Here is a 14464-nt window from a genome sequence, read left to right on the forward strand (position 1 = left end):
CTAAATAATAGTTACAGAAAGCAACTCTCCTGGAACATCTGGGATTGCCTTGGTAGACAAATGATTCTCCATCTATCTCTCCATATATCTCTATATGCTTACTGTTTTTTATAACCTTAAATTATTGTTTTGAAAAGTTTCGATTTGAAAATAAGTTCAGTCCATGATAATTTCTATAATAGGCTATCAAATATACAAAAAGAGATGCTTTCAAATTTGGGTAACCTTTCGATTATTTCTCATACATATACAAGCTTATATAAAGATTAATACATTATCAATATCAATAAATGTAAAGATACAGGAATTATTACAGATCTAAACTAGATACAGCCCTATTGGTAGTAATACAAATAGGGAATAAGTAAATCACAGTTGTAATTTTTTAAAATCGTTCCGTTGTACTAAGTATCCTTATTTTAGACAGTAGTTTGTTTTCTGACATTTTGGTTTTGTTGATGTAATCTTTTAGTTCACACTCTAAACGTTCCAAGAATAATGCCAGGTAATAATAGCAATTACAGTGCCTAGAAATTTTACCCTACCAGTAGGTAGTGTTAAAAATCCTAATATATTTTTGAATAAGTGAATATACTTTATGGATTTTATAGATTTAAGATCATTTTTAAGAGTCATCAAATTGATTTTATTAAAATTTCAATTCTCAGCATGGCTGGAGGTAATGGATTACTCAAAAATTTATCCTGCAATGACCTCAAGTTCAGGATAATGATATCCTTGCCAGATGCAAGACTCTTCCATAATTTTTATTTGATATGTTAACTTCCAATAATTTCCAATGACCTTTACCATATTATTTTAAATTTTAAGTATCAACAGTTTTCCCTAAATTGATTATACTACAAATACATCAAAATTATTTCAATAGTTCACAAATGCAATAAACTATAAAATGAAAAATACCCTTGTCATGCCCATTTTAACTACCCAGAAGTAAACATTGTTATTTGTGTCTTGTTTCTTCGTCTAGTTGTATTTCCCACACTTTGAAATTTAAAATAAATGAAACTATGTAAACTTTTTGACACTTTGATTTGTTTCACTTATATTAGAGATATTTTTAGCTCAGTAATTTTGGTGACTTTTATAAGAACATGTCTCCTGGCTGGGCGTGGTGGCTCATGCCTGTAATCCCAGCATTTTGGGAGGCAGAGGCAAGCTGATCACCTGAGGACAGTTCTAGACCAGTCTGACTAATATGATTAAACCCCATATCCACTAAAACTACAAAAATTAGCTGGGCATGGTGGCATGAGCCTGTAATCCCAGCTACTCAAGAGGTTGAACCAGGAGAATCTTTTGTACCCAAGAGGTGGAGGTTGCAGTGAGCCAAGATCGCACCATTGCACTCCAACCTGGGCAACAAGAAGGAAACTTCCTCTCAAATAATTTTTTTAAAAAATGTATCCCATTGTACAATGTAAAACAAGAAAAATGTATCCCATTGTACAGTAACATAGGAAAAATAGTGTTTTCAATGTTACACAGTATATTGCATCTTTCAAACCTACTGATTCATAAATAATTTACTTTGCTGATTGCTATTTCCCATATTTGAGTATAATATCTGAAAGCACATTTGCTCTCTGCTTTTTAGTTTTCCTTCCCTTTCTGCCACCAAATGTCCCCAGTCCGGCAATGCAGTAGTCTTTGTAGAAAAACACAATAGTGTTTTTCTTTATTTACAGATTTTCTTTAATTTATAAATGGTCTTTTTAATTGAGGCACCTCTTTAGGTCCCTTATATTTTGACGTTGGCAGCTAGAGCCTCTCACAAAACTAGCAAAATGGCAATTTATGTTGCACTATTTAAAGGAAATAATTCACCAGTTCAGGAAAGTCAGTATAAAAAGTTATTTTACGTGGTATAAAATATTGATACCCTAGATATGGTGTTGCTGTGTGACCCCCAGCCAAATCTCATCTCGAATTGTAATCCTCATGTGTTGAGGTAGAGACTTGGTGGGAGGTGATTGCATAATGATGGCAGTTTTCTCCATGCTGCTCTCATGATCGTGAGTTCATTCTCAAGAGATTTGATGGTTTAAAAGTCTGTGTCAGTTTCCCTGTCATTCTCTCTTTCCCATCACCATGTAAGAAGTTGCTTGCTTCCCCTTCACTTTGTGCCATGATTGTAAGTTTCCTGAGGCCTCCTGAGCCATACAGAACTGTGAGTCAATGAAATCTCTTTTGTTGATAAATTATCCAGTCTCAGAGAGTTATTTATAGCAGTGTGAAAATGAGCTAATACAATTCCCATAATCAAAATATGTTCAAGAATTTTAAGGTGCCACTTATACACATGAACATTACTTGAAAATTAAAAGTTTCATTACCTTTTTGAATATTTATCCCATATAAAACATGCAGTGATATGAGATTCAATTTATCAAAGTCACAAATTTTGACTTAATTTGATCTAAAAATGAAGAAATAAATTGAAACTACTTCAAATTCCATTCTTAAACATAAATACTAATAATTCCACACCAGAATTCACTGTTATTTAGCTGCATGTTCTAATTACATTTTCCATAAAGGAAGGAAACCTCCTATAGGATGGTATGATACAGTGGTTAACAGTATGAATTTCATATCACACAAATTTATGTTTAAGTTGCCAATTCAATACTCAAGTGTTTGCATCTGTAAATAAGATAATAATTTAAACTTAGTATGGCAGCTAACATGAAAAGAGATAACATATTATATAAAAGAAAGCACTCAATCCATGACAAATATTTTTAAATGGCTCAGATTTATCTATAGGTTTATTAAAGACTTTGTCATATTGTATAATCATGTAAATATTTGTCAATACAAATATTTAATTCTATCCCATTTGTATTATTTCCTTGTTCTGTACAGGTGCTAAAAGACTTAATATTCAGAACACACATACAGATACGTAAATTAATGATTTGCTATTCAGAGAAAATACCTCTAGAACATTACAGTTTTTTATTTATTTTAATGTATTACAAATGAAATAACATCTATTATTTGAGAATCAATTATATATCATAGTATACTCCTTGGAAGGCAACTATCAGATTATTATTTAGGCCATAGAAGGTTATCAATCAGTTCAATTGGTCCTCCAAAACCAAAATGTCTTTCTGTAAATTTTATCCTTTTTTTTTTTTTTCTGGAAAAACAAAATTCAACCTGTGCATGTCTCAATGTATCATTACATCTAGCCGATGATTAGTCCAAACTTTTCACAGATGCAAGAGGACATGCTGTGTTTTAGAATAAATCCTACATTCTTTGTAACAATCTTATATTATATTTTAATTCTGTAAAAAACAAAAACAAAAAACAATGATCTATAGTCAGAGCTCACTGTTAGGCATAAAACTTTACATTGTAATCCTTGGTACAGCATTGATTTAGGGTGTTTGATTCTTCAAGTCACAAAACTTCAGTTATATATACTCCAATGTATAACTTATTAATATGTGTACACATAATATGCTATTATTCATTCATAAATATAGTATTGGTTCACTTTTCTCAGGACATCCACTTTGTTTTCCACTAGGAACAAGGCTGTCATACATTTTCCCCAAAACTATATCCAATAGCACATATCTGAAATATTACTTCAAATAGCCCATATGCTTAGGAGTTCATCACAAACCCTTTTCATTTGCAAATTATTTTGACATATAAGAATATTACATGTTTAAATGTGGATGCCTACAGGCCATGTTCTAATAAACTTAAATTGTCATTTCAATTAGCTGAAATATTTCATTATAGCAGGCTCATTTTTTCCATGGTTGTATCATTGATCTACTGTAGGTTCACTTTCATTGAATATTCCTGGAAAAAAAATGGTTAGTCTTGTTGAAATGACAGTTGGGATCATATAATAGAGTACTGTAGAAACATTCACATTTTGTGAAAGAAAAACATTTAGGTTTTTAAGATTCAGCTACAACTTGTAATAAAGATGCAGCAGTTCTAGTTGCATGTCCATTGCTCCTGCTCCTCATGATTAGCTGGTGTCATCAACAGCAGGGGGTATGCCAGTAGCTTCAACAGAAATAAGCACTAGAGAAAGGCATTAACTGTGGGCCCTTCAGAGGATAGGGACAGATACCATTGATGGTCATAAGAAACCATTATAGATATCCTATAAACATTTGAAGGTCTCTATACAGCACCGAAGAAGATACTTGTACATCAATAGCAGTAAAGTGTTATAAATTTAGGTCTTTGACTTTGAATACTTCCTAATCTGTTGGAAAGAGGAACAGTTCAGTGATCATGGACTATCTTTAGATAATCTCATGCCAATGAAATTGTTCATTATTAATCAATGACACATGCCAGAATCCGATTACTTTCCTCAGGAGCATAGCTTGAATGCAAAAGGATTTTCACTTTTTCATCTTTCCATATCCACATTTATCAATCACTTTCCAAGAAAACAAAATTACATCCAGCCAAATGTGCTTAGTTCAATTAAAAAACACCTATTTGATGCCTAAAACAAGACTTAAAGTGTTACAAATTTAGGTCTTTGACTTTGAATGCTTCCTAATCTATTGAAGAGAGAAACAGTGCAGTGATCATTTCACTGTATTGTAATAAGAGCAGGAGAACAGGCCTGGAGAGTGCTTAGATCAGCTTACAGAATCATGGAAGAGATCCCAAAGGAGATCTGTGAGCTCTTTGAAGTGAGGTTTGAATGATGCATGAGAGTTAATAAGGCAAAGATGGGAATATGTGGGGTTTTTTATTTGTTTTAGAACAAATTTCATGTTTGATATAAATTTGATTAGAACTATTCTTATAAGTCCATCTACAAAGCAAAATCTATTGTGTCCATCATCTATATTTTATATATGTGCATATATACATATATACACATTTATGTATATATGAACACATATAACTGTGTATATGTGCATATATGTATAAATACATATATTTACATATGTATATATAGTATATACATATATTTATATATGTGTGTATATACATATATTTCAAAATTATATAATTTTAAAATATACATCTAAATTAATTATCTAGTATTTAGAAATTGATGAGCCAGATAAGTATTATTTGCTGCATAGTTATATATTTTAATCAGATTTTTAGCTAATATTCATGGATTGTTATTTCTCAGAAAAGAAACATATTTGATACTGTCTTATTTCTAATTTTTAATCTTCATCAATGTTGCTTTTTATAGTTAATGAGATTATTGACATTTTAAAATTACTTACCTGTAAAATATTTTTATATATACCGGTGTAATGCTGTCATTGAGAATAATAAATTTCCAGAAATATTTTGCAAGACAAAATGTGTAAATATTTGGCCAATTTTTCATTGTGCTTAATTTTCTCCTTTACAATTTTGTGTTCCACTTCAATATAGAATATATCTATGTATGCAGTTGAAACACAAATTCCATTTGATGATTCATCCCAACATTTGACATTTCAAATTGTAATTACATGATTTAATATTAAAACTTCTAACCATATTCCAGTAGTTATCATCTAATTTTTCAGTGCCTGTCATGTGGTAGATAGACCAAGCATGGAGGATGTCATAGATCAAAATGATGATTGCTGAGTTTAGGTTGTGGGAAACATGGAAGAGATCTTTCTTTGGACAATGTTATGTTAAAAACTTGAAATTAACTGAAGTCTTCAAAAACCTAAGTTTTTTAAAACTTGGCCATTCGATTTATAAAATATTTTAATGAAAGAGTTCCACTCTTTTCTGAACAAATGCAAATAAAATTTAATACATTATTTATTTCAAATATGATGGGACACATCGAGTGATTGAAAAAGTTTTTCAAGGACTCAAATGGAAACACATTTCATATTCATGGATGGGTAGAATTAATATTGTGAAAATCCCACACTCAATGCAATTCCCATCAAAATACCATCATTTTTCATAGAACTAGAAAAAAAAAATCCTAAAATTCATATAGAACCAAAAAAAGAGTCCACATAGCCAAAGCAAGACCAATCAAAACAAATCTGGAAGTGTCACATTACCTGACTTCAAACTATGCTATAAGGAAATAGTCACCAAAACAGCATGGTACTGGTATAAAAACGGGCACATAGACTAATGAAACAGAATAGAGAACCCAGAAATAAACCCAATACTTGCAGCCAACTGATGCTCAATAGAGCAAACAAAAACATAAAGTGGGGAAAGGACATTCTGTTCAACAAATAGTGCTGGGATAATTGGAAAGCCACATGAAGAAGAATAAAACTGTATCCTCATCTCTCACCTTATACAAAAATCAATTCAAGATGGATCAAGGGCTTAAATCTAAGACCTGAAACTGTAAAAATTCCAGAAGATACATCAGAAAAACCTTTCTAGATATTGGCATAGGCAAAGACTTTGTGACCAAGAACTCAAAAGCAAATGCAACAATAACAAAGATAAGTGGGTAGGATTTAAACTAAAGAGCTTCTGCACAGCAAGAGGAACAGTCAGCAGAATAAACAGACAACCAACAGAGTGAGAGAAAATCTTCGCAATCTATACATCCAATAAAAGACTAATATCCAGAATCTACAAACAACTCAAATTAACAAGAAAAAACAAATATTCCCATCAAAAAGTGGGCTAATGACATGAATAGACAATTATTAAAAGAAGATATACAAATGGCCAACAAACATTTTTAAAAAGGCTCAGCATCACTAATGATCAGGGAAATGAAAATCAAAACTGCAATGTGATACCAACTTACTCCTGCAACAATCGCCATAATCCAAAAATCCAAAAATAACGGATGTTGGCATGGATGTGGTGAAAAGGGAACATTTCTACACTACTGTTGGTAATGTAAACTAGCACAACCACTATAGAAAACAGTGTGGAGATTCCTTAAAACATTAAAAGTAGAACTACCATATTATACAGCAATCTCACTACTAGGCATCTACCCAGAGGAAAAGAAGTCATTACACTAAAAAAAGATACTTGCATACGCATGTTAATAGCAGCACAATTTGCAATTGCAAAATATGGAACCAATCCTAATGCCCATCAGTCAATGAGTGGATAAAGCACTTGTGATATATATATACACACACACACAGACACACACACACACACACACATATATATATACACACACACACATACACACACACACAATGGAATACTACTCAGCAAAAAAAAGGAACAAATTAATGGCATTCACAGCAACCTGAATGGAACTGGAAACTATTATTTTAAGTGAAGTAACTCAGGAATGGAAAACCAAACATCATATATTATCACTCATAAGCAAGAGGTAAGCTATGAGGATACAAAGGCATAAGAATGATAGACTTTGGGGACTCAGGGAGAAATAGACTTTGGGGACTCAGGGAAAAGAGTGGAAGGGGGTGAGGAATAAAAAAAACTACAAATTGGGTTTGGGTGCTTGGGTGATGGGTACACCAAAATCTCACATATAACCACTAAAAACTTACTCATGTTATTAAATAGTACCTGTTCCACAAAAATCTATGGAAATAATTTTTTTAAAGAAAAGCAGAAATTACGCAATCAACATTTTCGAAAAATGACTTTTAAAACTCTTAAAAGATAATATTTACAAGCACAAGCAAAGAGAAAAACCTTGTACTCCAAACTGAAGTGTAAGGTTTTTTTTAACTGTTTCACAAATTTTATCATTTTGTTACTATAATTATAATATGTATGCACATACAAACATATATAGATATATTTACACAATTTATATATATGCCAATTAGTAGCATAACACAGGCTTTGGGAAGAACAATTATAAGTTATATATGCACCACAAACAATGCCAATTATATTTCCACTCTTTGATGACTACATTTACGTGTGAAATAATTTGGAGGGTGTACTGGGATGATATTAATATTTAAATAGGTGAACTCTGGTTAAAACAGATTGACCTCTATAATGCGATTCAGTCTCATCCAATTAGATGAAGGCTTGAATAGAAAACAAAAACAAAACAAAAAACTGGCCTCTCCCAGCAAGAGGAAATTCTTCAGCCAACTGCCCTTGGATTTAATCTGTACCATTGACACTTTTTGAGGCTCATCTTGCCAGTCTTCAGACTGCAACTGCACCATTGACTTTCCTGGGTTTTGAGCCTGCTAGCCTACTCTATAGATTTGAACTTGCCAGGATCCATAATCATATAAGCCAATTCCTTGCAATAAATCTCTCTCTCTCTCTCTGTCTCTCTCTCTCTGTCTCTCTCTCTATACACACACACACACACACACACACGCATATATGTATGTATATATATGCATATATATAAATTACATATATATACATTTTATATGTGTATATGATATTCATTCTGTTTCTCTATAAAATCTGAAATTGTTAGCTTTCTAATTTAGTATATCATTGTTTTATATAAAAAAAATTCTTCAAAAATGTTTTATTTGTATTATTAGTATAAATAAAAATTCTATCTCAATATTATTCTTTTAATTAAATTTAAAACAGCATTCAAAATATTTCCTTTGGGCAGGCTGAACTTAAAATTTGGTTTGTGTGCTAAGACTGATAACACACATGCCAAGAGGATATGAAAGGATTTATTGCACACATAAGACTTTCTGGAGAGAATAGGAAAGGCTCCAAGCAGGTACAAAAATGGTCTCAGCAAACAAAGGGCTAGAGTGACTCTGATTTTTACTGTGGTCAGGAGGTAGAGCTCAGATGTGTGAGGGGCAGTGCACTGCCAGAGATCTGCATGCTTTGGACTTCCTCCTACTGTCCAGGGATGTAGTGAATGAGCTTTTTATCCCTTTGCCTACATGTAGAGCAAGAGAGGAAATGGGAGGGCTGAAACTTAAAAGCCAGCAGCAATCAGACATCAAAAATTGAGACAGGCTCTTTATTACACAGGTAGAATGAAATAATATCAACTGATGATTGAATTAAACTTTTTTTTTTTTTTGCAAGATCTGATGGCATCAACATAAAGCTGACATCATTTAACTGTTTATAAAAATGTTTCTTCTGTAAATGAAGCTAACACATTAGAGCTATCCCTTACTTCTTCTCGCCTGTACAAGAAAACTTGGAATTAAAACAGTCTAAATTAATTTGAATAACATCATTTTAATTTAAATGTCAAGTTATACTTCATAGACTGATGTGAAAATGCACATCCTTCTTCTAAGTGTGTTTTGCCATCATTTTCAAGCACAGTCTTCTTAAAAAGATACCCGCTAACTTTTGAAGTACTATGAAGCATCTTTGGCAGATTTGTTCCTTCTCAATATCAATCATGTGGTAGATGATATCACAACTCTTACAATAGATGATAAATATCTGCAAACATGTTATGGAAATTATACGTTCACTATAAACTTCCTTAAGAAGAGAAGCCCCGTAATTTACGATGATCTTTCTTTTTTCTTTATTTGTTTTTAGAGCTAATTCCTCTGAAATGATCTATTGAACAACAACTAAAAAGAAAAAAAAAATTGTCACTTATCAGGTAGTTAAAGGAAAAAAAAAATTTTTAGATTTACACCACACAATGAACGACCCAATATTTGTATTAAGAGTCTTCTGTAAATGAAGCCATTGATGGCAGACTGCTTAGCCTCTATATTCCACATATATTCTATGAATTTTCATCTTACAATGCCTCACATTTTCGTCTGACACCACAGTTTGGTGGTGTGGCACATGGCACATCATATACACTGAGAAAGGATACATAGTAACAACTGGCTGGGACCCCAAGTGAATAGCAGGGGCAGCCATATGGAATACTCAAGAAGAGATTCACTTCTAGTGGTTCCTGGATAAGCAGTTTGATATTGGTCAACACCCAGCAAACTGTTCTTGAAAGACAGGGGTTAGCTGTCTATATCTGGAAAGAGATATAAATAGTCTATCACATTCTTCAGATAAAAATACTAGTTAACATGGTTCTCATATCCTACTAGACAAGACTATATTGGAAACTGGAAGAAGTGAAGTTTCCACATGCAGCTTGGTTATTTTAATGCAACTATTAGTGTAAAAACTCATAAAAATTGTGAAGTGTTGTGTTAATACTGAACTGAATGTCATGCTAAGACAACAGTGTAAACAGGGACTGTACCAAGAAATCCAAATGAAGGTCTCTGGACTTATGAACCAGTTGATATCAGGTTGGCAAAAGCACAATTACTTTTGCACCAAACGAATACAATTATCATAGTATCCAGCAATGACTCTTTCATACATAATTCAAACAGTAAATGCCAGAGCCTCTATTTTTACTCAAACATTTTGACATCAAAGCTTGAGCTCCTCACCACTACATTATGAGGCAGCTTGAAGACAGCTAGAGGAAAGCTAATGAAATGCACTGAGGTGATTTAGAGAGAACTGAATAATGGATGGGAAGAAGTACCAGAACAGGAGCCTGAAGATGTAGGTACCTAGTAATGGGTAACTTCTTTAAAGGAATGGTAAATACTGCAACAATTTTTGCCATTACTCATCAGATTTAGTGACCCAATATTAAGCAGTCTATGTCCACGTTCATTTATTCAAACATTTAATTAAGTAAGTAATTGAATTGAGTACTGGCTGCATGTCAAATTTTTCTACACTCTGTGGGTAAAGTTAATTAATGAAGCAGCCATAGTCTCATGAAATTTATGATACAGTGAAGTAGACAAGCATTCAGTACACACTACTATTGTCTTGAAAATTTTTGCATAAAATGTCCTTGTCAGTAAAAATGTTTAAGCATGCTTGAGAGAGGTTTTCACACATTTTGGGAAATGAAGGGAAATGAGAATCACCAAAGAGAATGAGGGCAATGTGCTAAGAGATGATGCTGGAGAGGTAGGTAACAGTTCATTTCAAAGTTGTCTTCTGAAGTCATCATTTCTGGATTCTAACCTTAAAGTAGTGAGCATTTAGTGAAAGACTGTAATCAGGAACATGACTTAATAACGGTTGATTTTTAAAAGGTCAACTTGAATACCTTGTTAATTTGTAAAAGTGCAAGACTAGATGTAAGAAACCAAATGGGGGATCAAAGTATTAGTGAAAAATATAAAAACTTATTTCAGGGTAGTGGGAGAGCTAAGACAGAATATTTTAAATAGTCTAGACTGCAGAACAGCTCAAACTATTCAAAATTTATGCCAGAGCTAGGATGGGCATTACATCTATATTAGTTTGCTAGAGCTGCAGTAACAAAGTCACAAAGTATATGGCATAAGAAAGAGAAATTTATTGGCACACAGCTCTGGAGAGTATAATTTTAAAACTGAGGTGTCGGCAGGTTCAGTTCCTTTTTCTTCTTTTTTTTTTCTTAATTTTATAGTAAAATATTCCTTAGAAAAAACTGAGTTCCTTCCAACGGCTAAGAAGAAGGAACCTGTTCCAGGCCATTATCGTAGAAGGCCATCTTCTTCTGATGTTTGTGTCCCTTCGCATTGTCACCTCTCTATGACTGTCTCTTTATCTTTGTATTTCTTTTTATAAGGACACCAGTCATATTGGACTGGGGGCTCATCCTACTCCAGTATAACCTCATTCAAACTTAACTAATTATATCTGCAATGACGTAATATTTTCAAGTAAGTTCAGATCCTAAGGTACTAGGGGTTAGGATTCCGACACAGGATTTTGGGGGAAAGCAATTCCACCCACAAGAATACCTATCCAGGGCTAGGTGGGGTGGCTCATGCCTGTAATCCCAGCACTTTGAGAGGCCGATGCGGTTGAATCATGAGGTCAGGAGTTCGAGGCCAATCTGGCCAAGATGGTGAAACCCCTTCTCTACCAAAAACATAAAAATTAGCTGGGAGCAGTGGCACACACCTGTAATCCCAGCTACTCAGGAGGCTGAAGTAGGAGAATCGCTTGAACCTGGGAGGCAGAGTTGGCAGTGAGCTGAGATGGCACCACTGCAGCACTGCCTCCTAGGTGACAGAGCAAGACTCCATTTAAAAACAAACAAACAAACAAACAAACAAAAAACAGAATACCTATCCAGAAAAATACGACTATTGTGTAATTAATCGTAGACATTGAGTATTCTGAGCCACAAGGTTATGAAAATCAGTTCAAAGGAAAGTGTGAGCTTGAAATTGGCCCAGGAGACTTTGCGTTTCCATAATAAACAGCAGAGGATGTGATTGTGAATATGTGTGTAAGGACCAATATCATAACCATCAATTAGTTTTCTAATTAAAAAAAGGAAAAACGATTGAAACCCGTATTATTGGATTTCCTGATTATCAGAAATATAAACTTCACCACAGAAAGTATGTCACTCAGTTTCTCCCAACCAAAGTGAGAAAAAAAAAATTAAAAAAATTGCCTGTTGGTGGCATCTATTTCCCTTTGTGGTAGAAAGCAAATCATGGACAGTAGGTAAACGGGAAGTTAGCAAAAAGGGAAGTTTGAAGAGAGTGGAGACAATTTGAGGTGGTTATTGGAAAGGGTAGTTGCTGCTATATGCTGCTCTAAGATTCCTTGACTATCAGTAGCTGCCTCCTCCATCAATGAAAAGATTTCCTTGTTCTTTTAGAACTTGATACCTGGCAGAAAAGAATTGCCCCTCCCTCTGCCCCATAGAGTTTTGTCATTCAGAACAGTAGTTATAACAGCTATATTCTTGTCTACAAGGTTGCCCTGACTTGGACATTTTTTCAGAGTTCATACAAAATACAATTTATCTAGTTACAAAAGAAGGAAGCTTTGACATACCTTTATCATCACACCTTCAATTAAATATGCTGTTACTTATTTTTCTCGCCTGCACAAACAAAATTTGACATTTCTATGCGGAGAGAAAAAAATTCCAGCAGCAGCAGCTCCCACTGTAACCAAACTTCTTATTCATAACATATCAGCTGATAGGCTCAGTGCCTATTCAAGGGCTGCTGGTTAACCAGTAATTCATTACAATTTCCTATTGCAAGATAGTATGAATGAACGTTATCATTTAAATTGGTGGATCCATAAAGAGTAGAAAATCAAGAGTTAAAATCAGCAGTAGAGAGTTATGTAATGAATCAATCATATTAGCATGAGCTTAAAATAACTACCTTTTATACGTTTTGTTCCATCAAACAAAAGCAGCTGTTTAGCTATCTAAAATGAGTTACATCTATTTGCATTTATCTCCTTTATAATAAATTAAAATTTACTATGCTAAGAATAAGTCTTTTTAAAAATATGTGGATCACAGGTGTTCAAGATATTGAGCTAGTTCCCTAAACGGCTTTGGTTCAAGTTTCTCTAGATTTAAAATATTGAAGATGATGCCAGCAGCTTTACCTAACTCTTAGACATAAACTAAATGCAACTACATAATCTCGGGAGGTAAGAAATCTTTATTGATTTTAATATCTACCATCTTTTTATATTTGTCTCTTATCTAATAAAATACTATAATTAATGAAAAATCTCTAGCTGGTTAGGCAGTCTGGAAAACTGTATTTACTTCACCATTACCTAATCATAGCCTAAACAAATGAATTGGTGTGTATATTTACTGGTTGCTTCATTGTTTGAATCTAAATGCATTATACAGTTAACTCAGTACTTGGTGAATATAAAACTTGTTCCAAAGTTGATTGCACATTCTTCTAGGACAAAGTAAAAGTACAAGTTTAGACATGTAGAAGATATGCAATAAACACTGCTTTTTCTGATGTTAGAGATTATACTTGTAAAATAGTTTTTGTAGTTAAGTCCCACAATTTAGTGAAGCAAGGAATGGAATAGGCAATACTATAATGTTTTCTACAAAATACTTTTTATCCAATTTAGATTGAAGGAATATATCTACAGTTATCTGATTAAATTATTGTTAAAGTATCTGTGTATAAATATACAATCATTGTTCATACATCCTATAAAAGCAACATGCATTCACTAGCCAGACACAAAATGAAGTTTATAGGTACATACAAATTGATTTCAGCATAGTACATTTATTTTATTTTTATCTTATGTCACCAATGAAATGATCAAGATAATTGAACTAAATTTGTGACCTGGTAACAGACAGTAGATGCATCTGTTTTGTAATCAAATATAATCTCTGAAACCTTATATTTCTCTGCTATATCACCCTGACAATTAACATGCTGTAAAATAACATCTATGCCCTGAACACCATATGGTGTACCTTTCTGTTAGACCACAGTGTTAATTTTTTGATAATAAAATATGGAATTTTTTTATTACAGAATTTTCGTGCTTTGAAAAGGTAAGAATCATACTAAATCAAAGAGGAAGCAAGTTGAAATACTCAGCTATATGCTTCCTGCTATAGATTGTTATTTCTAATATATGTGTATGCAATTATATATCACTAATAACAAATACATATTGAGTTGTTAGTACATGACAGACATTTTACAGAAAAAGTTTACATGTATAATCTCATTTATAATTACACTGA

This window comes from Mandrillus leucophaeus, unplaced genomic scaffold (genome assembly GCF_000951045.1).
Source record: "Mandrillus leucophaeus isolate KB7577 unplaced genomic scaffold, Mleu.le_1.0 Scaffold790, whole genome shotgun sequence".
Taxonomy (NCBI): Eukaryota; Metazoa; Chordata; class Mammalia; order Primates; family Cercopithecidae; genus Mandrillus; species Mandrillus leucophaeus.